General features: G+C 43.3%; 1 long non-coding RNA gene across 2 annotated transcripts in view; it reads left to right on the top strand.

The window, feature by feature from the left end:
* The window catches only part of LOC142068731 (uncharacterized), a 69,290-nt gene extending 47,288 nt beyond the window's left edge, over positions 1-22,002 (top strand). For both annotated transcript variants that reach the window (XR_012664637.1, XR_012664636.1), the window contains 2 exons: positions 20,556-20,637; positions 21,868-22,002. This is a non-coding gene — a long non-coding RNA (uncharacterized LOC142068731). The remainder of the gene's footprint in view (positions 1-20,555; positions 20,638-21,867) is intronic.
* The last annotated feature ends 3,065 nt before the right edge of the window (positions 22,003-25,067 follow it).

The raw sequence follows: 25,067 nt of genomic DNA, 5'->3' as shown, positions 1-25,067 counted from the left end.
CTTCTTAACAGCCTTATTATCCACCCCGTGTGTTTTGGTGAGCAGTCTCCTGAACGAGGAATATTTTTACATGCTACTTTGCAGGTATCAAAATTCAGCCCATTTTAATTCAAGGGCCATTCTAATCATGTCTCTTACCTCCAGAGTGCCTACAAGAGAGTGTGGCAGGGTTCTGTCATTCTAGCACCCACTTTAATCATTGTGGTGTCACAATGGTCTGTCATAGTACATAGCCGTAGATGCTGGAACTAGTTGCTGGGGTGTGGCAGCACCCCCTGGCTTGAAGTGGTTTTCATCCTATACAGGTTTACAGTTTGGGTCAATGGCTCTCAGCACCCCCATTATACAAATTGTTCCAGCACCCCTGTACATGGCCTAAAGTTCCTCTTCCACAGTTAACAGAAAAGTCCCAAATAGCAAACCCCAAAGTCTAATGACTTTGAGCCTGGTCCTCAGCCTCCATCAGGGGTGCATGATTCCCAGCCTCCTCACCTTCTGATGCCTGTACTTTTCTTCTTACTCTGGGGAAGTGTAGGACTGCTGGTCCACTCTCTTCTCCTGGTCCCCTGTTTTAGGTGGATAAGGACTGCTTCATCATACTCTCCACTCCTTCCCTGGACTGCTCCTACCTTCACCCTGTTTGTTGATGTCTCTCCTAGGTCTCTGGAATCTGCCAACCCTGCCTGGGATATATGGTTCCTCACCACTTCTTTGCCAGCTGCAGCTACCTCCTCTAAGCCATTCCCTGCCCCTCTTTCAGCATCTAGGCTGTGACAGGTAATCCTCCATCTTTTGCCTTGGAAGAGTCCATCTTTCCCTCCCCCAAGAAGGAGTTTCTCCACTCAGCCCTCTTCCTCCAGCTAGGGTTGTGATTTAAGTCAGCTGCAAAGCTTTTGCCAACTCCCTTCAGCTGAACATCTTTCCCAGTTAGCCTTCCACTTCTCTTATCAGTGTCCAATTCCTATGAGGGAGGAGGCAGCCTTTATGCTGAGCCCCTTCTCCCAACTCCTTCCCAGTCAGTTGGATGAGAGGGGAACCTTGCCCCACCCTCTCTGCAAGGTGTCAAATCCTTAAAAGTACACTGTCAGGATTCCTTCCCCATGCACCATACATTCCCAGGACCTTAGGTCTCTCTGTATATCTACTGGACCCTTCCAACCCCAAAAAGATCTATGTCAGGTGGCAGGGTATGCTGACCGCTAGGCATTACTGCCCCCAATAGCAAACTAATTCATTGCAGTCATATTCTCTGAAGGTGAAAATTGTAGTCCATTAAACTTCTGTGGAAGGGCATAGAGCTGTGCCAGTTTACACCATTAAAGAATTTAGTCTTAAAGATTCATGGGATTGTTGACAGTACAAATTACTTTCTAGCATACGTTTTAGAAGAGAAGATTACAAATAGAGGTAAGGGAATACAGCAGAGCTGGAAAAGTATAGGTTAGTTTTATTTGTACCATACTGGGGCCTTATTGTGTTAGGCACGGTATGCACACATAGGGAGGGACCTCCCTGAAGCACTTACCATCTAAATAGGTAACACAAGGGCTGGAAGGGGAAATGGATAAAGTGACTGGCCTGAGGTCACGTCTGTGGCAGACTCAGGAATAGAATCCACCTCTATTGACTTCTACTCCTGTGCTGCAACTGCTAGACCACACTTCAACCCCAACTTACTTACAGGAAAAGAAATGAAAGAAATATATATTTTAAATGGGAGACGTATATCCCCTCCCCCCCAAAGGAAAGATTTAAAAATGGGTGAAAGGGGGTTTTCAGAAATTTCACTGTTGGGCAGAGGATAAAGTATGGAAAAATGTAGCTCTAAAGATTATTTTCTTTGGAAAATTGTAAGTGTAAGAATATAAGGATTTTCACTGAAATCGTTTAGCATGCGTCTGCGGCATGTGTTTACTACCAGTGAATGCTATTTTGTGTGTATATGTGAAATGATTTTATTCTTGTTCTTCATTATGGTTTGTTTCTGAAACAGTCCATTCAGTAGTCAAGGAGGAAAAACCATTGGGGTGAGGAGGGGAGGCTATATCTTCTTGGGTGATAGATGATCAGGTGTTAACTTTGGCATAAGCACAGGTCTCTATTTTCTGCTGGCTAACTGAAGTCCATTGTATTTATTCCTCGGTGAGGTAGTGTCTGCCTTGACATCTCAACTCACTGAGGTTTCTAAAACGTATAAAACGCATGAAGATACTTCTCTCTTGCTCTCTCTCCCCTTCTCAAAAAACCTTAAGGTGTTGACTAGTGCCTCACTGTAGCACTTAGTATATTACCAGCCATTCACACCTCTCCTTGCCTACTGTCCCCACCTATTCTCACACTTTCATTTTTTTTGACAACTGTGCATTGTCAGGTAGTTGAAGAACGATGTGTTGCCAAAGTAAACTGTATAACGTACTGAATATATAGAAAGAACAAGGGGGTATTTCATGACCGAGAGTTTGGGAGCTGGTAGAGAAAGAAAGAGGAAACTGCTTCTGACACATCTAGCAGCTGTGTTATAATAGAGTTGTGTGAATGCTGCAAAATAGAGATCCTGAACGTTCATTTGAACACGTAACTCTTCAACTCAGCAAGGAGAGGAAGGACAGTGCAGTGGATGTAGTGCTAGCTTGGAACTCAAGAGACCAGCATTCAATTCCCTGCGCTGCCATAGGCTCCACTGGGCAAGTCACTTTTCGGGATGTCTATGCTGCAGAAAAAGACCTGCAGTAGCAAATCTCAGAGGCTGGGACAACTGATTCAGGCTTGTGCTACAGGGCTAAAAATAGTAGTGTAGACATTCACACTTGGGCTGGAGCCTAAGCTCTGAGACACTTGCTAGGTTTTGGAGCCCAAGCCCAACCATCTACACTTAGGGTGACCAGACAGCAAATGTGAAAAATCAGGACACGGGGTAGGGGGTAATAGGAGCCTATATAAGAAAAAGACCCCAAAATTGCGACTGTCCCTATAAAATTGGGAGATCTGGTCACCCTATTTACGCTGCTATTTTCAGCTCCATTAGCTTGAGTCAATTGCCCGGAGCTCTGAGACTCGCTGCCATACCCTTAGTCTCTGTCTGAGTTCCCGACCTATAAAATAGGGATAATAGTATTTCTCTACCTCCCAGGGGTGTTGTGAGTTTAAATACATTAAAGATTTTGAGGCGCTCATATGCTGGGGGTGGCCAAACATACTGACCCTCCGAGACCCATATGATACTCTTTAGAAGTTCGAGAAATGGGAGTGCCTGCCAGGGCTTGGAGTTTCAGACCTGAGGGGCACATCTGCCAGGGTTCCTACCCTGCCTTGCAGTGGGGTGGTGGAGGTAGGAAAGTCTGCCCTGAGTCTCGGCAGGCACCTCCCATTGGGCAGAAGCCCCAAGCCCCACCCGCTCCATTGGGCAAGCTGCAGTTTTGCCACCACTGTCATAGGCTAAAGTAATGGGAGCCATATAAGTGTCTGAGATAGATATGTTTGTGCCCCTTTTTATTCATGACCATTTGCATAAAAGATTGGGCAATGACTGTTCATGTGAATGACTATATTCACCAGGAACAATTATGCATGAACAAGATGATTTGTTCTTCTATTTTAAAAATTCCTAAAATCCAATCAGGGAGCAAAAACAATGTTCCTGTGACACAGGTGACCAATCAAACACCACAAATAATGAACAGCAAAATATGAATTGCAAACAACTTACAGGCTGAAAATTGTTCATTGAACAATACTGAATATTTTTCCCCCAGGGAACGGATGGGTAGGATCCCCTGGGGGGCTAACATGAAGGGGAAAGGAGTCCAGGAGAGCTGGCTGTATTTCAAGGAATCCCTGTTGAGGTTACAGGGACAAACCATCCCGATGAGTCGAAAGAATAGTAAATATGGCAGGTGACCAGCTTGGCTTAACGGTGAAATCCTAGCGGATCTTAAACATAAAAAAGAAGCTTACAAGAAGTGGAAGGTTGGACATATGACCAGGGAAGAGTATAAAAATATTGCTCGGGCATGTAGGAATGAAATCAGGAGGGCCAAATTGCACCTGGAGCTGCAGCTAGCGAGAGATGTTAAGAGTAACAAGAAAGGTTTCTTCAGGTATGTTGGCAACAAGAAGAAAGCCAAGGAAAGTGTGGGCCCCTTACTGAATGAGGGAGGCAACCTAGTGACAGAGGATGTGGAAAAAGCTAATGTACTCAATGCTTTTTTTGCCTCTGTCTTCACTAACAAGGTCAGCTCCCAGACTGCTGCGCTGGGCATCACAACATGGGGAATAGATGGCCAGCCCTCTGTGGAGATAGAGGTGGTTAGGGACTATTTAGAAAAGCTGGACGTGCACAAGTCCATGGGGCCGGACGAGTTGCAACCGAGAGTGCTAAAGGAACTGGCGGCTGTGATTTCAGAGCCATTGGCCATTATCTTTGAAAACTCGTGGCGAATGGGGGAAGTCCCGGATGACTGGAAAAAGGCTAATGTAGTGCCAATCTTTAAAAAAGGGAAGAAGGAGGATCCTGGGAACTACAGGCCAGTCAGCCTCACTTCAGTCCCCGGAAAAATCATGGAGCAGGTCCTCAAAGAATCAATCCTGAAGCACTTAGAGGAGAGGAAAGTGATCAGGAACAGTCAGCATGGATTCACCAAGGGAAGGTCATGCCTGACTAATCTAATCGCCTTCTATGATGAGATTACTGGTTCTGTGGATGAAGGGAAAGCAGTGGATGTATTGTTTCTTGACTTTAGCAAAGCTTTTGGCACTGTCTCCCACAGTATTCTTGTCAGCAAGTTAAAGAAGTACGGGCTGGATGAATGCACTATAAGGTGGGTAGAAAGTTGGCTAGATTGTCGGGCTCAACGGGTAGTGATCAATGGCTCCATGTCTAGTTGGCAGCCGGTGTCAAGTGGAGTGCCCCAGGGGTCGGTCCTGGGGCCGGTTTTGTTCAATTTCTTCATAAATGATCTGGAGGATGGTGTGGATTGCACTCTCAGCAAATTTGCGGATGATACTAAACTGGGAGGAGTGATAGATATGCTGGAGGGCAGGGATAGGATACAGAGGGACCTAGACAAATTGGAGGATTGGGCCAAAAGAAATCTGATGAGGTTCAATAAGGATAAGTGCAGGGTCCTGCACTTAGGACGGAAGAACCCAATGCACAGCTACAGACTAGGGACCGAATGGCTAAGCAGCAGTTCTGCGGAAAAGGACCTAGGGGTGAAAGTGGATGAGAAGCTGGATATGAGTCAGCAGTGTGCCCTTGTTGCCAAGAAGGCCAATGGCATTTTGGGATGTATAAGTAGGGGCATAGCGAGCAGATCGAGGGACGTGATCGTCGCCCTCTATTCGACATTGGTGAGGCCTCATCTGGAGTACTGTGTCCAGTTTTGGGCCCCACACTACAAGAAGGATGTGGATAAATTGGAAAGAGTCCAGCGAAGGGCAACAAAAATGATTAGGGGTCTGGAACACATGACTTATGAGGAGAGGCTGAGGGAACTGGGATTGTTTAGTCTGCAGAAGAGAAGAATGAGGGGGCATTTGATAGCTGCTTTCAACTACCTGAGAGGTGGTTCCAGAGAGGATGGTTCTAGACTATTCTCAGTGGTAGAAGATGACAGAACAAGGAGTAATGGTCTCAAGTTGCAGTGGGGGAGGTTTAGGTTGGATATTAGGAAAAACTTTTTCACTAGGAGGGTAGTGAAACACTGGAATGCGTTGCCTAGGGAGGTGGTGGAATCTCCTTCCTTAGAAGTTTTTAAGGTCAGGCTTGACAAAGCCCTGGCTGGGATGATTTAATTGGGGATTGGTCCTACTTTTGAGAAGGGGGTTGGACTAGATGACCTCCTGAGGTCCCTTCCAACCCTGATATTCTATGATTCTATGAATATATGTGTAAAATCAAAGTTTGATGGCAACAGGAGTTGGTCATAAATCAGCAAAAAATGCCGTGTAATATTTGTTGAACTATTTTTGCTGCTGGTTAATTGAAATGTTGATGAACATTTTAATCAAAATTTTACAAGCTCAAAAAATGTTGAGTAGCTCTATTTGTATATATAAAAACGAAAAAGTGAAATTAAATCAATAAATTTTGCTCAGTTTCGCATCTGACTCACAAACTCACCATTTTCACAGTCATTTCAATGCAGAAAGTGTGCACTGGCCCAGGTTCACTTTAAACTGTGGTCCAGTTTCATTTGAAAGATTTGTGATCCTTAATTGGGCTTTGAGAGGACCTGGGCTTAGGGTCATATCTGTAACTGCACCTCGAAACTGAGCAAATTTTGGACTCCCTTTGTATACAGCTCTTCCCACTCTTCAGAACCTGACACTGCAGTGATGGTGCAAAACTTTGATTTTGTTACATTTCCTAGCACTCAGAATTTTAAACAATGGCTTGGCCCTTTAAACGCTGGCTGCACTTGACAGGTGTGTGGCAGTACTTTGTTAATTGCAAACAGCCCTCCCCAGTAGAACCTCAGCTAGATAGAGTATTTGTTCAGTGCACATAATTCTCTCTCCCTCATTCTTTCTCTAGTATTGATTCATGTGGAAAAATATGATTAAAACATGAAGGTCTACAAATGATTCAGAATAACAAGAGAAGAAAGGCCACTGTGTTTTGCATTGACTATACCAGATTGCTGTAATTACAGATGAATGGTTGTACACCTCTCTGTGTCCCTCACAAGACTTTAAGACCCTCCATAGCCCACGGAAGTACCATTTAAAAGCAATGTTTTCCCTAGCTAGGCTGTTTCCTTGACCCATTAACAACCTTTACCTTGGCACATGCTATCTCTGGCATAAGGTCATGCAATGTTGCGCACACACAAAACCCCAAAACCCAACCCTTCAGACATCTGCTCTGGTGTTTCGGCCAAGAACCGGAGCGAACCCTGTGCCAGTTCAGCAGCCGCTCCTGCAGACTGCAGTTGGCTTATATGCATTGCCACCGTTAATAATGCGGGCTTCCTGCTGAGTGGACGGCACTGCCAGGTTTCTAATTAGAATCTGCTAAAGGCAGCTACGGCTTAAGTGGTCATTCTTTTTCCTCCTCCACCCCCCTCCCTTCTCCAAATATAATGTTTATTCAGCATTTTTATTTGGGTCATTTAGCACAATGTGAGGGAAGAGGTAGTGTCCCAGAACCTCTTTCCATGTCCTCAAATAAAACAGTCCAGGAGCTTGATATGATGAGGATAAGGGCCCATGCACTTGAAGGTTTGTTCACTCTTACAGCTTGTGCAGACTGCTAAGTTGGACATCCTCCCCCGTTTCATTATGAATTTAACTGGGACAACCACCCCACTTCCCTGGGGACCTATGTCATTGGCAGGTACCTAGCCAAAGCAATTTTCAGTCACTGCCCCACATCTGTTGCACCCAAATAATTAAATGGAACAAATACTTCCTCCCCTCAACCCTTAGTCATCTATTTAGACTGTAAGCCCTTTGGGGCAGCAGCTGTCTTTTACTATATTCAAGCACAGCATCATGGAGCCCTCACTCTATGTGTCAACAACAGAGTTGTCTAAGCACCAGCCTAGCTAAGTCTCTTTTGGCCAAAGGATGTGCAAAGTGGGTAGGCTTGGTTTCTCTCCCCTACTCTTGAGCCCTATTTAGAGAGTTGTCAGCCCTCCTCTCACTGGAGGATGGGAATGACACTCTAGAGGAGTTGTTCAATCCTGATCTGCTACAGCCACTTGGTCAGCGCTGGGCCAATCAGCTGGGTTGGATACCCTTGAAAAGGGCATGTGGGGAGGGCGGGGAGTGGAAGAAAGGGATTGCTGGGAAGAGGCTATAGGCTACTGGCAAAGAGCATGAGCTGCTGTTTGTATAGATGCAGAAGGCTGACAGATTAGCCCAAGGAACAATCAGGATGCATGGCCACAGCTAAGCCTAGAGGAACCAGACCAAGCTAGAAGACAGGTGGAAACCATTAGCCCAAGGGAACCCCCTGCACAGCAGGGCCTGGTTCTTGCTAAAATGCTACAGAGGCATCTGCATTTGATGGGAGAAAAAGAATATTCAGGATAGGTTTTTCTGAATTTATCTTTCCTCAAGATGAGTCCGAAATGACCTTTGTGAGTCAGAGTTACTTGTCTTGGTGGCTCATTGAACTTATGAGTGGAGGAGGAAGGCAAGCAATTTTTGGCCAGTCATTTTCTGACCATATGGACTGAAACTAGGTGATGCTGTGCCACTTCCATTGTTTTACTCTGAGTTTTTGCTTTTGTTTGAACCTGAAACTCAGGGCATATGACCTGGCACAAGTCAAAACTGAAGGAAAAGTTCCTGTGAACTCTTGCCAGCTGAAGTTACTGTGTTTCCCACGGCTCTTATATAACTGGTCGCTAAATCTGTGGTCAGGTTCTAGCCTGGGAAACAGCAATAGCCAGCTAATCAACAATCACTGTCCCCCTTTTTACTTAAATAGCAATCTTTGGTATTGCCATGTCTTTTCACAAGTAATGCAGTGTGATGTGTATTACAGTACTTGTCCTAAATATAGAACAATCTGAGTTGTTTAGCAGGAATACTCTAATATGAGCCCATAGCCCACTATAAATACAGTTTGATTGACTGACTTTCATGAAGGGAAGGAAACTTCTAGTTCTTGATACTCACCAAATGCTTATTATAAGCCAGTAAATACCATTTAGTTAGTGAATTATTTCAGTAGATGGCTATTTTAGTCCTGTGAAATGAAGCCATGCCAACGAGTGTTTTCAACCATCTGCTAATTAAGGTTATAATATTTATATTACATATAGGCACTAGAGAGGGCTTATAATGTATGCATATGTACGCATAAGCGAGAACTAAGGAATGCTCCTCTCAAGTAGAAACATCTGATGGAGGAAAGGAAAAATGTGCCTTCTATGATGGGGTTCTCAAACTTTTTCTTTCTGAAGCCCCCCCCCCCCAGTGCTATAAAAACTCCATGGCCCACTTGTGCCACGACAACTGATTTTCTGCATAAAAAAGCCAGGTTTGGCATGAGGGGGTAAGAAGCAGGGCAATTGCCCAGGGCGCCGTGAAGCTCAGTTGCGCAGGCTTCAGCTTCAGCCCCGGGCGGTGCGATGGAGGAGCTTCAGCAAGTCTAACACCCGCCCTCCTTGGCGGATCCCCTGAAACCGGTTCGCGGTCTCTCAGAGAGCCATGGACCCCTAGATGAGGACTGCTGCTCTATAAGGTGGCAAATGAGTAGCTTTGGTAATATGGTACCTGTGTAATGTTTCTGAAATGGCCACAGTTAAAGTTCATGCTGCATTAGGAAAGCAAAGTGGTTTACATTGAAATTTAATAGAAGTCAATTGTGTTTGTAACATCTGATGCAGAAATATGGCAGCTTATGTTTTATGGGAGCAAAGAGCTGCATATTTTGAGCAAATTCTGTTTCTAAACATACAGGTGCTCTCTCTATCAGTTTGAGATAATCGAGGTCTGGCGTTTGCCCAATCACTCGTTCTAACTAGAATTACATAAGACATTTCCCATTCCCTACACACACACACAAACACCATGGAACTAAGCATTTATTTGAGATGAGGGTGGTCAGGTACCCTTTTTATACAAAAGTCTTAATTGTTTGTACATCTCCATTGTGATAATATCCTCTTAGACTGAGAATAATTATTTACCAATCAATCCATTTCCATTTGAGAATTCCTGTTCTTCTCCCTTCCCACCCCCTCATGTTTTTATTGGAGCTGATATTAACATGGTTCTTGATGCAGAACTTAGACTTCTGAGGTTCATATTGTGTTTGGCTCTAGCAAAATACAATCTCCGGACTGCTGTAGCTCTGTTTTATTCCCCTGGTTATCCTGGAAGCAGGACAGAATTTATTTTCTGTCAAGAATATTTGTTTCTGAATAGACATAATTATGGATTAACCTCTGAGCCAGTGGGGTAAATTTTCACCTAGGCATATACCCAGCTTCCACTACTGTAGGCATATAGTGATGTGCACACTTCATTGTGCCTTCACTTTACAGGTACAAATTCTTGTGCAGGCGTGTGAAATAGCCTAACATCTTTTCACCTACATCTTTTAGAATTCATACCATCATAAACCATTGTGTAACTCCTGAAAATGCAGAAGACATTCTTACATTGTGGAGGTGCAAACAAATACTTGGTTAAGTGTGCGCATGAAATTTTTAACATGCAAAAGGGGAGCCAGCCTATGAAAATTTTATATAAAATAACTTGCACTTTGGTAGCATCTGAGGACCTAGAAAGTTGAGGACCAAATCCACATTCCTGAGCTTTAACCACTAGAATATGCTTACTCTTTCTAGAAATGGCCAGATTGTCAGAGAAACACTTTAATCAATCACATATCTTTTTTGAGGTTCAAAATAATTCAGTAAATGTCTCTTTTAATACATGGAATTTCTGCATTTCATTGTGTTAATTAGGGCAGGCAGGGAAGCCAATATATGAAAATGTGTGAGGCTGTTCTTATGCTTTCAGCACTCAAACAAGAACTAGAAAACTTGTGATAATCTGATATGGTTCAGGTTACATGCATGGATAACGTGAGTATCAGTACCCAAACCAAACTGTACCTTTTGATATTCAGGGAATACATGGTGGCATAAAATCTTTATACATATGTTAAAGAAACCATTTAAAAAAGTAATCCCAATTTTTTTGTTTCCTCTGCCCCTAAAACCAGGTCCTTGATTTTGCATCTGCTGATGTCAGTGGCAAAATGCCTGTTGTCTTCAATGCATTGCAGATTAGGCCCTATGAATCCACTTGTATGGGGCTATGTGGGAGCCATAAATCTCTAATAATGACCTAAAATAGCTTTAGGTGCAGTAAAGCTAGTGCAAAAAGGTCTAGCAGTAAGTGCTGTGTGTTTCACTGGGAATCTCCTCTTTCCAGTTGGCAGTTTCTGCTCCTAGATCTGGAGAATTGCTTGATGTCAGACGTAGGCCAAAAACATTTTCAGATGAAAATATTTGGGCTTTGGTTATTGGGCAAAAAGTTGAGATTTTCCTTGTAGGGATTTTGTTTTCCCAACCAGTTCTGTTATATAGTTGATATTAGCTAGATATAAGGGCATTTCCCATGCTTTACATTTATCTTTAATTAGCTATGATTAATGGAATTAAGATAGGTCTTTTGAAATGCACATACGTTGTGCACTAAAAAGGTGAGCTTCAGCCACTGCCCTGATTCAATTCACAGATGTTACTAGGAATGAGTCTTGGTCCAGAATTGGGATCTGCACAAGTCATGGAGGCCAGACTACTATATGGTATATTTAATGTGCCAGTGTAGTAAAATATAGTCTCCTAGAAGCTATTTATAATAATATGGAAATTGGTCAATTTTGTATTGTTTTAGCTCTTGCCAAGTTCATAAATAGAAGGACAAGATGTATCATGAAACAGTCTAAAACTGTGTGGAAAATATTTCACTCCGTAAGGGAATGTGATAAAATAGTGAACTGTGGTGTCAAAACTCTACAAACTCTGCTTTAACCTTACATTTCCTGGGGAGATTCATTATCACCGTATTAAGGTTGCAAGTCAACCTCCATTATGACTCCCTGTTTTTGTTGGCTTTTTCAGCATTTTTTCTTTCTGTTCTAAAACTTCTCGTGCATGGTATCAGCCCATAGGTGAACATGTGAAGGTGGTTTTACAGTTAGATGGGAGGAACAACAATATCCATTTCTCTTTTAGGGCCAAATTTTGCTGCCCTTGCTTACACTGAGCAGTACCTTACTTCTTGAGTAGACCCTAATTTATGGGATTACTTGTGTAGTAAAGTATTGCTTGATATTAGTGAGCTGGCACAATCTGGCCCTGAAATATAGCTCCGACCACACAGTTCAAAGAGAGCTTAATTTTAAAGCATCGTATTTTGTTGGCTCATCCTTAATGAGCAAGTTTCTAAGATTCAAGAATGTGCAGCATGGAATTTCTGCTAGGCTTTAGTTGTGTGATTTGATAGTCCTATACCAAGTTCTCAGACTCTATAGAGAGGCTTAATTTAAAAACTAGGGTTTCAAAGTTTATCCCTTTTTCCTTTCTTTTTATTCTTTTGCCACTTCAAAAGAAACCAATTAATTGAATTGCAAAACATTTATGTTAATGCAACTTAAAAGTTGTAAATTAAAACAGTGTAAGGAAGGAAATGCAGTATTCTCATGTCACCATTAACATTGCCATATTACACATACAGTATTGCCAAGTCTCAAGATTTTCTTGTGGTATTGGAAAGTTTTCTTTCGCCCCAGCTCTTGGAGTCCTGTGACTATGTGAATTTCTAGCCCTCATGCTTGCAGAGGAAAGTATGAAAACTTGATCCTCGTGCAACTGAAAGGCTCAGAAACTAGAAGGCAAATGAAAAGAAACCCCCAAATTAATACTTTTTAAAGCCAATCTTAAGATTTTTTTTTTTAAATGCTCAGTGTTGGCAATGCTGCTCTGGCCTCAGTTGTGTAACCCTTACTCCTGCTAGTGATTACTTACCTGGGTAGTTCTATTACAGCCTCTGTATGGTTGCACATTTGGGCACTTTATATATGTAAGAGTAAGGCTCAGTATTGCCCCTGTACTGAAATCCAGGAAGGAGAAAAGACAACTCTTCTCTCTGTGCAAGCAGTAGGGCAGGATCCCTCCATTACACTAGAGGGCTTGGCCAGATGGCCAGATTGTGTGCCAGTCCAGGCATGACCTCCCCAAGGGAATGTGGGCCAGGTTAAGGAGTCATGACAAGTCCCCCACAGCTGGCTAGCATGAATGCTGTCGTCAGCAGCAAGTACTAGCCTGGAGCACACACTGCGCCCACTCGCAGCAGACGCAAAGTGCACTCCCCAGCACGATGCCATGGCCCGTGGAATCCTGCTCAGGCGTGTAGGAGCAGAGGGCTCTCAGAATATGTCTCTCCCCCCTCCCCGTGTGCACTGACCTGATTAGCAATTGAAAATGCAGGTGAGCCCATGTTGCTGTGCAAACCTTCATGTCCATATTTCCGGACTCCTTGGAGTTTAACTTCATAAGGTTAACATTACATTAATCTGGAGGGGGAGAGGATGTTCCCCGCATTGTATAATTTCATTTGCACGAATCTCTTTCTATCGCTGCCTCTCTGTTTCCTTCTTCCCCTCCCAGCCCTACACATCAGTGATCACAATCCTTGACTGCTAACTACGCTCTCTTTCTCATCTGCCAGACTCCAAAGAGCTGCAAGGGGCTACTTCCTGCAGGGCTGTGCCAGGCATGTAGCATATGCTAGGCATCCATAGGCAGATGAGATTGGTTAGGGCCTGTGAAGCATGAGAAAACATGGGCTTTGGGAGGAAGAGGCTAAAGCACCTCAGCATGCAAGTCAGATGGCATATCCCAGCCGATGTTAGCAGCTTGTTAATGTTCCCTGCAGTGTTCACAGGTCAACACGATAGGTCAAGGAAATTAAGAGCTATTTTCTTAAGGAAATGGAAGGCAAGGAGGGTTAGATAAATGCAGTGGGTACAGGATTCAGTGTAAGGTACGGCCTGAGAGAGGGGCAAGGGGAATGCTTCACTTCAGTCACTGCCTGACTAGCTGGGACCCACCATCTGTCCACTTTTTACCTGGGATTCTCCCCATGCTGGGTTGAAACTCACTTCATTAATCAAAAGCAAACTTGCCCAATGGCACAAGACATTGAGAAGCAGCTGATTCAAGACCCAGCCAAAGACATGGGGAGGAGGAAAGAGGGCTTGCCTTTGAACCAGGCTGTGTAAGCATATGGTGGGTCATGTACTTTAGGACTTGATCCATATGCTCCACTTCAGTGCCCATATGCTTTAGGTATTTATTTTAATCAGGACGAGTCTGTGATCTTAGTCCTCCTCTTGCTGTTGTCTATAATTACATTTGCTTGTGCTAGTGGAGATAAAGCAACAAGGTTAGAAATGAACACCAGCACTCTCAGCTGCATCCCTTAGCTCTTTCTCATCCCATGCATTTAATGTAGGGGATTGTTGTCCAAGTGAATGATCTTTAATTCTATTAGTTTACATTTCTCCTTCTTGATGCTAAATAAGAATAGCTATGAAGTAGAGTTTCATTGACGTTACAGTTAGGAGAGAGACACCAGAGCATTTTACAAACATTGACTAATCCTCAAAACACCCTGGAGATAGATAGGTACGTCCTTTTATCCCTGTTTCACTGGAGAAAGTGTTTTAAGAAAGAGTGGCCCAAATTGTGTCCTTATTGACACCCTTCCAGTCTCCTACCAAGTGGAGCGGAGTTTGAGCCAAGATTTGTAGGTGAAGTAAGATGGCATCAGTCACTCTTTGCATTCCCTTTGCTATTGTGTTGAATATTTTGGCTTCAGTAAGAGATAATTTGCTTGTATTGTATCTCCATACAGACTAAGCAAAATAGGCTTTCAAACAAAAACGTATCACTTTAGATTAAGGAAAACAGCAAGAAAGGGCAAAAGCTAAATGTTCAGAAGAGAGCATAGTGTGTGTCTCTCCTCAACAGACTTCCCTGAAAACAAAATGGCTGTGGAACTCTGCACATGGGAGAAGTTCTTGGGGAAGGGTGGGAAATTAAAGGTGAAGTACAGACAACAAGAATTAGCTACATTTACCTAAAAATGTTTGTTTTTCTTCTTCTTCTCAGTTCTTCTTTAGTCTGCAATAGGTCTGGAGGGCAGATTTCTTTCTTTAGGAACAGAGAAGAGAACAGAAGCTCATCTCTGAGTCAAAGAAGTTTATGATCAAATTATTTCAAACCCACTTATCTTTTTATTGCCCTTGCTAATCCAATTAATAACTAAATCTGATGTTTTATTGTATTTCCAGAGTTCTAATCTGTGCAACAAAAAGATTCCTATTTTGTTTTTGCAGTACTAAAATGCAGTTCCCTGGGAAGGAGTTCATTGCACACACAACCACTAGCTAATGACACTGTATTCTTCTGAGGATTCACCCCAGTAATTAAATGCATATTCCCCACTTTTCATTCATGGGGATTGAGTGTTTCCTGCATGAATTGATAACATCTGTGAGTTACTTTGAGGGAAATGTATGCCCTTATTGCAGAGTGGTAACTCATGTTAACAAACTTAGAAGTCAATGGGAGTTTTGCCTGAGCATAACACTTTGGCTTCTTAATGATTTTATCACTGGAGTTTTTACAGTCACAAAATTCCGAGACATTGGGAAGCCCCAGTGTCCACAAGGGATGGAAAAATGGATCTTAAAAAAAGAACTGCCCAAAACCTTTCTCTAAACCTTGACCCAAACATTTTTTAGTATGAAAAAGGTAGTAAATATTTAGTTGTCATTTTCAATTTTTACATTTCCTCTGAATTTCTTGATTTGTGGAGATGAAAGTGCCAAAATATTGCATGAGAGGCTCGTGTTTCTGATCCCATGAGAAGCATTGCAAATCTGATAAGAAAGCTGGTTTCCATGAAATTTTAGAGCCCATTTTCCAGGCTGAAGAGGTTAGAAATATAGCTGGTCAGAAAATACCATTTGTGCAAAATCAAAATTTTCTACAATGCAAATGTAGCACAGCCCAGAGAGGAGAATAGGACCATGAGGTACTCACACTACAATGCCCGTGAGGCACCACAGCGACTCAAGAGGCTGCAGTTCAGCCATGAACCGTATCTAAATGAATTCAACTTGGGCATGTCAAAATGGGGTTTTTCAGTTGGAAATATCAAAGCAAAATATTAAACGCTCTTGAATTGTGTTTCACAAAAAAATCCATATTTTTGACTTTTTGTGCTGATTTGGGATGAAAACAAATGTTGAAATATTGGAATTTCCCAGGGAATGGAAATGCCTATTTTTGACCAGCTCTAGTTAGAAAACATGGCATTTGAACTGGGGGCTTATGCAAAAGGAACACCCCAGCTCCAAAACTTAAGGTTTATTCATCTTTTGTAGGTACTTATGACTCCCATTACTATAGCTTCTGAGCTCTTCACAATATCCTTGTGAGGCAAGGAAATGGACCCCAGTCTCCTGAATTCTAGGTGAGCCCTCTGGACCAACCTTGCTTCCTTCCGCACTACCAGACACACAAAGGGGAAGCCACTGTTGGTTTTTCTAGCAATGGGAGATGAGAACAAGTTGGGGGCTTCGCTGTAACTTCGTGTAAAAGCAAAACATGATCACTGAATCCCTAGTAGCCAGGACAGTCACAGCCCCACTTAGATTCATGTGAAAATCTTCATTATGTGTCCAGGACAAACCAAGGTATATTTTACATTCTGAGGAAAGTTGCACTGTACCTGTACCAGGGCAAATCATGGAAAGCATCATCTCTTTATATTATGGCAAGCCTGGACAGGATTTATCAAGCATAGGTGGACGGTAGAGATCAAAACTAGTTCTATTTTGATTTTAATAATCCTTCTCAAGTGGGGTGCATTCTTAACACAAAGCAAAAGAAATCAAGGTAAAGAACAATGTCGGCGGGCTATGTAAGATGTGTTGTTGACTCGCCCCACCCTGGAATGTCCTGTAACTGGATGTGGCATGCTGAGTTCTGAGTAAATGGAGACCATGGTAACAGCTGCCTTGTATGGCTATAGGGATCTCCATCCATTCTGGCCCTCCCCATGCAGAATTTGATAAGAATGCTGGACAGTGTTCATACTTCGGAGGTTCTCATTGCCCTGAGCAGGAGGAATAAAATTCCAGGGCTTGTGTCATTTGTCCTTCTTTTGCCACTTGCAAGGAGGTGAAATGTGAACCAAACTGATCTGCAAGTGTCTCCCGCGTCAAGCCTTGATTCACTCTTGCTTTAATTCACTGCAGTGAAAAATGGGCTGGTGTCCTACTGTGAATTTAAATACTCCCAACCCAGGAATAAATGGATCCCATGGCTCATTTATCTTTCAGCCATTAATTAATAGTGGTTAATTGTAGTTATGAACTGCAGTATTCCAGTCTCCAGCATCTATACATTTTATTTAATATATTCTGATTAAGGTGGAGTCAGCGAGTTGGAGAATAATTAAAACAGCCCCTCACTATCAGCTCCCTACAAAACCCCAGGTCCCTCATGAATCCCTTCCTATGGGGAATGGAAAGGATGCTATGTCCACCTTTTTAGTGGGAGGGTTGTTTTGTGGCTAAAGCATAGGACCCTCCATTTCCCAGGGCTGCAGCATCGGGAGAGGCACTGTACCTACAGCCGCAGTTCCTGGGATCACGTGATGAGAACAATGTCAGTTTTCATTTTTAAAAGAGGTTTCTATCCTTCATGGATGCAAAGAAATGTTTGACGATGGGAACAGTATAACCCATATCAGCCTGACTCTGCAAACAGCCTGAAACAATAGCTCCAAGAGCTGTGAACTAATCCCCTTCATCTTAACTCTGAAACCTGCAGCCACCCTAATGAGGGGTGGGATCCTGGTGCAGGGGTGGGCTACATAGGGGGCATACTGCCTTAAAATGCCTGGGCCATTTCCCTTATGTAAAATGTGAATAATAACTAATTCTCCCCTGTGCTGTTCTGAGGCTTAGTTTGATCAGTGTTTGCATTTCCCCTATGGGATTTCAGTGTCTTACAAAGTGCTATGTTATTTTAATGAGTTTAAGGTCTTTGATTTCAGAAAGTATACCAGGGAGTGTTATTTTGGGTGCAGACCTTCATTTGGATCCAGACACAATGGGGGCCCATGTAGGGTGACAGGTGTTACCTTGCAGTGCATGTGCAGTTTAAGGGCTGTTTCCTATGAGACTTCCTGTCATGTCATCCTTCTAGAGCCAGCCATTGTTTCTTTAAAAGAAAGCTATATCCACTCTGCATGCTGTAGCAGCCTGAACCACATGTAATATGCAGCAGAAAAGTTGAGCTCTGAAATGGATGTGAAGATAAAACCTTTCTTTAAAATGAAGTATTCACGGCTGAGCCAATCACTCTGGCAGAGGGACATCTTGGTGGAAAATCCACTTCAATAACGAGTGCTATGCTGGGAGCCCTGTAGTCAATACAAACAAACTGGTTTCCTCTCTGAAATTGCTAGCTCATCAAAAGCAGAGCCACTTTATTTCTATTATGGCATTTATGTTCTATTATGTTCCACCGAGGTGGAGATTGGTTTACAGTGTAAAATCGTGGCCCTATTCAAGTCATTTGCAGAACTCCCATTGACTTCATTACAGCCAGGATTTCATCCACAGTCGCTGCATAAAGTTCTTCACTTCCCATATAAGTGAAAGTTACTTTTCTTGCTTTCATATTTGAATGAACAAAAATTACATTAAGGCTGAGATTTTTCAAAGCTTGTTGGGGGGATTTAGAAGCACAATTTGCATTAATTTAAATAGGAATTGTCTCTCTAATCTAGGCATTTCTAGAACTCTTAGGAACCATGTACACTTTCTATAGCACAATGATGGTCTGATTGGTTTCAGAATAGCAGCCGTGTTAGTCTGTGTCCGCAAAAAGAAAAGGAGGACTTATGGCACCTTAGAGACCAACAAATTTATTTGAGCATAAGTTTTCGTGAGCTACAGGTCACTTCATCGGATGCATGCAGTGGAAAATACAGTAAGAAGATTTTATATACACAGAGAACATGAAACAATGGGAGTTACCATACACACTGTAATGAGAGTGATCAGTTAAGGTGAGCTATTACCAGCAGGAGAGAAAAAAAACCTTTTGTAGTGATAATCAAGATGGGCCATTTGCAGCAGTTGACAAGAATGTGTGAGGAACAGTAGGGGGGAAAAATAAACATGGGAGAAATAGTTTTGTGTAATGACACATCCACTCCCAGTCTTTATTCAAGCCTAATTTAATGGTGTCCAGTTTGCAAATTAATTCCAATTTAGTAGTCTCTCATTGGAGTCTGTTTTTGAAGTTTTTTTGTTGTAATATTGTGACTTTTAGCTCTGTTTTTCCCACTGGAGTCAGTGGAATTACAACAAATTAATTATTCCCCTAGCTTTCAAAGTGCAACTGCCATACGTTTCGATACCTCACTGTATACAATACAGTATAGTATACCTTCTAATACCCCACTGTACACAAAAAGAAAAGGAGTACTTGTAGCACCGTAGAGACTAACAAATTTATCTGAGCATAAGCTTTCGTGAGCTACAGCTCACTTCATCGGATGTACACAATATGCCATACCTTCTAACCCCCCACTATATACAATACAGCATACCTTCTAATACCCCACTCTGTGTACTCTATTTTCAGAGCTTGCAATTTATAAGCCCCTATTCGGTGTCCATGTATTATAATAGAAATAATATTGAAGTATGTATGCGTGTAACACTCAGCCACTGCAGGGATGGGTGCAGTAAGGTGACACTCAGGATCACTACACACCTGTTGTGTACTTTGCACCTGGTGGGAGAGAGCAGCTAACAACACTTTGTCTTTATCCTTTCTTGGCAAACTCTTTGCAGTGAAAACATTGCCATCAATGCAACTTTCTGTATTTCCAATGTGGGCTGGAAGTGGCTCTTTTGTTACATAGGAAGACCACCAAAATGCTACTATGGGAATAGGGCGTGTATGCTGTAGACCTACAGAAATCAGAGTGCTAATGCTAACAAACCACCTGACCTGTCCAAACTTCTTCAGTCAAAAGACTTTACATATGAAAAGAGGTGCCACCTCGGAATGTGCTGCTAAGGGCATAGCATGAAAGGAGGCCATCAGCTAAACATGCTGAACAGTTCTTCCAACATTAGATACAAATCACACTCCCAGGAGAAACAGGAGAGGGGTTTGTGGCTCTCAGAGGAGCCTAGAGTCAGCAACTGCTTCTGTCTCAAGGCTACGAGAGAGGGTGAATAATGAAAACCAAAAGACACATTGCTGGAAAAGTTTCAGAGTAACAACCGTGTTAGTCTGTATTCGCAAAAAGAAAAGGAGTACTTGTGGCACCTTAGAGACTAACCAATTTATTTGAGCATAAGCTTTCGTGAGCTACAGCTCACTTCATCAGATGCATACTGTGGAAAGTGTAGAAGATCTTTTTATATACACAAAGCATGAAAAAATACCTCCTCCCACCCCACTCTCCTGCTGGTAATAGCTTATCTAAAGTGATCACTCTCCTTACAATGTGTATGATAATCAAGTTGGGCCATTTCCAGCACAAATCCAGGTTTTCTCACCCCCCCACCCCCCACACACAAACCCACTATCCTGCTGGTAATAGCTTATCTAAAGTGACCACTCTCCTTACAATGTGTATGATAATCAAGGTGGGCCATTTCGAGCACAAATCCAGGGTTTAACAAGAACGTCTGGGGGGGGGGGAGGGGGGAGGAAAAGACAAGGGGCAATAGGTTACCTTGCATAATGACTTAGCCACTCCCAGTCTCTATTCAAGCCTAAGTTAATTGTATCCAATTTGCAAATGAATTCCAATTCAACAGTTTCTCGCTGGAGTCTGGATTTGAAGTTCTTTTGTTGTAATATCGCAACTTTCATGTCTGTAATCGCGTGACCAGAGAGATTGAAGTGTTCTCTGACTGGTTTATGAATGTTATAATTCTTGACATCTGATTTGTGTCCATTTATTCTTTTATGTAGAGACTGTCCAATTTGGCCAATGTACATGGCAGAGGGGCACTGCTGGCACATGATGGCATAGATCACATTGGTGGATGTGCAGGTGAACGAGCCTCTGATAGTGTGGCTGATGTTATTAGGCCCTATGATGGTGTCCCCTGAATAGATATGTGCTGGAAAACACACCCACAGCCCTGGAATAGATAGATTGCTGGAAAACACACCCACAGCCCTGCTTATTACACAATAGAGCAATTTCCCTCTGTAAAGCCTATACCTGAGGGAAGAATGGAATGTGGGGATATGACATTGACCCACCCTGTCTAGACTAGGAAATAGGTTGTATTGAAAACTGTGATAGTTCAATCATGTTAGCAAACACGTTTTTAAACAGTGCCTTTTTCCCCAGTTTAGACCTCCTCATTCAGAAGAGGGGCAAGGAAGGGGCATTGGGCATGTTAGAAAGTCCCAGTTCAGACCACTTGAGCATCCAACTAGAGAGCTCAAGCAGTTACACCCCAGCCCAGAGAACTCAGCTGGCCCATGGCCTTGAACCACTCTTGTCAATCCCTATAGCAGGGGTCTTAGCAAGGCGAAGTTCACTTGTCTGCAGACATGATGGTATGAACAGAAAATCCTTGGGATTTGTGGTCCCACCATAGTTAATCCCGAGGGAGGAAATCCAGGGTATTTTAATTCTGACGTAGGATTCTTGGAGGGCAATGGAGTGAGTGGGCGAGCATTCTCCCCTGGGCTACCACTACATACACAGACTCTACCTCTTATCCTACAAGCCAGAGAGGTGCTCATTGCTTCTCTTTGTTTCAATCTTTAATAAAAAACAGATGCCCATCCAGCCAGGCTGTAACTCCCCACCCCTTCTGGAATGTGCCCCCCTCCCCAGGCATTTGGGGAGGGGCATGTGACCATTCCCGTCCCTCCCTAGCGTCGCCCCGATAGCCATGATCTTAATGCAGAGCTGAACGTGTTATGTTAGCAAATATAAATGCTTGACTCCAGGAGCTCGGGCCCTAAGCACAAGCTTGTGGTGCACATGCCTTAATCTGTTCCTGTCCTCAGCTCTTGAACTAGCTCTCCACTTGCTCCAAAATAGTCCTAGTTTATTTACCTTCAGTGCATGCTGTAAGGCTCATCCTCTGCGCACAATTTCTGAGGGAATTGTAAAGGCTGTTGTCGGAGGTTGTAAAGCTCTTTTGCTGGTGGGTTATTGGTGATGGCTGTGAGGTGTGTTAATTAATGGGGGGAGGGATTGTTTTCATAGCTGTGTGTTCTCTCCCTTTACCTTATTCTGCGTCCATCTTGTCTTTTTTAGAGAGTATGCTCTTCAGCGCAGGGACCATCTACTACTCTGTACCACACCCAGCACAATGAGGCCCAGACTTTGGTTTGTTCCAAGGTACTCTTGCAATAAACGTGATTAGTAATGCACACATTAATCTAAATGAATAAAGCACACTTGTAACCAGAAATGCTTTGAGAAATTTCTTGTGTCCTGAATCTCTGGGAACAGCACTCAGAATGGAAAACTCAGCACTTGGGTAACTACAGTACTTACCTTGGGGTAGGTGCAGCTTCAGAGACTATTTCACCTGCGCTTTCCTCCTTGCTTCTCTGTGCTGCCATCTCTGCTTAAAGCTTCTGCTCATGACTCCAATCAAGCGAGCACCCAAATTCCTAGAGGAACCATTTTCTAGCAATGTGAGCCTAATTGTTTCTAGATTGAATATTTTCATGGGATATCAGTTTCAGAGTTCCTGGAATTAGCATGCTCACTGAAGGATTGAAGATGCTTATCGGGCCCGACAGTTTTAGTGTCAGCGGGATCGTCGACAGCTCTGTGAAACTGTGCGGGCTGGTGACAATATTTATTTATGCGGAATGGAGACATATGGGCAGAATCATCCGCTCCCTTTCCTCAGTAATTAAAACATCTGGGAGCACAAAAGGGTTGCATGAAGAAAATCCTCTCTGTGCTAAATAATACAGGAGCATGGTGCCTTTGCATAATTGTCAGGGCTCTCTCTTGTAATAGTGGCAGTGTCCCCAGAGGACCACCTCTCTCTAATGTTTGCCGAATGTGTAACAGCCAACCTGAGTGCAGCGGGACTGAGGACAGGGCTCAGACTTTTTGTTAATGCAATATAATTTTCCTAAGGAATGGATTTTAGTCTTCCTGAGAAGAATCACAGGATTATTTAAAGAATAATGGAAAAAGAGTAGCCTTCAACTCTCTTACAGTCCACATTATGTTGATGGTTTCCTCTGTCTTTTTGGGTGAAGAGGTCTATTGTACATGTCTGTGGGCATACAGCTTTTCACCTGTAGCTCTGAGGGTCAAATTCAGACCAGGTCAGTAATGATGGAAGCTGTTACTAGGTGCTAGATATTCAGTGGCATGTGCAAAATATTTCAGTAGTTCTGCACAGCTTCCTTGAGGTGAGATGTTCACATCACCAAAACTTGCTATCTCCTTGATGGCCACTGCTGTATATATTTAGCTATAAGAAAAGGAGTACTTGTGGCACCTTAGAGACTAACCAATTTATTTGAGCATGAGCTTTCGTGAGCTACAGCTCACTTCATCGGATGCATACCGTGGAAACTGCAGCAGACTTTATATATACACAGAGAATATGAAACAATACCTCCTCCCACCCCACTGTCCTGCTGGTAATAGCTTATCTAAAGTGATCATCAGGTTGGGCCATTTCCAGCACAAATCCAGGTTTTCTCACCCTCCACCCCCCCACACAAATTCACTCTCCTGCTGGTGATAGCCCATCCAAAGTGACAACTCTTTACACAATGTGCATGATAATCAAGTTGGGCCATTTCCTGCACAAATCCAGGTTCTCTCACCCCCTCACCCCCTCCCAAAAACCACACACACAAACTCATTATCCTGCTGGTAATAGCTCATCCAAAGTGACCATTCTCCCTACAATGTGCATGATAATTAAGGTGGGCCATTTCCAGCACAAATCCAGGTTTTCTCACATCCCCCCCACCCCCATACACACACAAACTCACTCTCCTGCTGGTAATAGCTCATCCAAACTTGAGCTCTCAAAAATGGATACTCTCATAAAAAACCAACCTTCCACACAAACTTCCTTGTGGCTGGATTTTACTAAAACTAGACAAGCCATTTACAACGCACACTTTGCTTCTCTACAAAAGAAAAAGGACACTAAACTTTCTAAACTACTACATGCTACAAGGGGCCACAGCAATGGTTCCCTCAACCCACCTAGCAATATTGTTAACCTATCCAACTATACTCTCAGCCCAGCAGAAGCAGCTGTTCTATCTCGGGGCCTCTCCTTCTGCCCCTCCACCCCCACGAACATGATACAGTTCTGTGGTGACCTAGAATCCTATTTTCGACGTCTCCGACTCAAGGAATATTTCCAAAATACCTCTGAACAACATACTAATCCACAGAGGTCTCCCTACCAACACTACAGAAAGAGGGATTCTAGGTGGACTCCTCCTGAAGGTCGAAACAGCAGACTGGACTTCTACATAGAGTGCTTCCGCCGATGTGCACGGGCTGAAATTGTGGAAAAGCAGCATCACTTGCCCCATAACCTCAGCCATGCGGAACGCAATGCCATCCAAAGCCTCAGAAACAACTCTGACATCATAATCCAAAAGGCTGACAAAGGAGGTGCTGTTGTCATCATGAATAGGTCGGAATATGAACAAGAGGCTGCTCGGCAGCTCTCCAACACAAGTTTCTACAAGCCATTACCCTATGATCCCACTGAGAGTTACCAAAAGAAACTACAGCATTTGCTCAAGAAACTTCCTGAAAAAGCACAAGATCAAATCCGCACAGACACACCCCTGGAACCTCGACCTGGGATATTCTATCTACTACCCAAGATCCATAAACCTGGAAATCCTGGGCGCCCCATCATCTCAGGCATTGGCACCCTGACAGCAGGATTGTCTGGCTATGTAGACTCCCTCCTCAGGCCCTACGCTACCAGCACTCCCAGCTACCTTCGAGACACCACTGACTTCCTGAGGAAACTTCAATCCATCGGTGAACTTCCTGATAACACCATCCTGGCCACTATGGATGTAGAAGCCCTCTAGACCAACATTCCACACAAAGATGGACTACAAGCCGTCAGGAACACTATCCCCGATAATGTCACGGCTAACCTGGTGGCTGAACTTTGTGACTTTGTCCTTACCCATAACTATTTCACATTTGGGGACAATGTATACCTTCAGATCAGCGGCACTGCTATGGGTACCCGCATGGCCCCACAGTATGCCAACATTTTTATGGCTGATTTAGAACAACGCTTCCTCAGCTCTCGTCCCCTAAAGCCCCTACTCTACTTGCGCTATATTGATGACATCTTCATCATCTGGACCCATGGAAAAGAAGCCCTTGAGGAATTCCACCATGATTTCAACAATTTCCATCCCACCACCAACCTCAGCCTGGTCCAGTCCACACAAGAGATCCACTTCCTGGACACTACAGTGCTAATA

Source organism: Caretta caretta, chromosome 13 (assembly GCF_965140235.1).
Source record: "Caretta caretta isolate rCarCar2 chromosome 13, rCarCar1.hap1, whole genome shotgun sequence".
Taxonomy (NCBI): Eukaryota; Metazoa; Chordata; order Testudines; family Cheloniidae; genus Caretta; species Caretta caretta.
The sequence above is the reverse complement of the archived record's forward strand: the minus strand, read 5'-3'. Positions and strand labels throughout refer to the sequence as shown.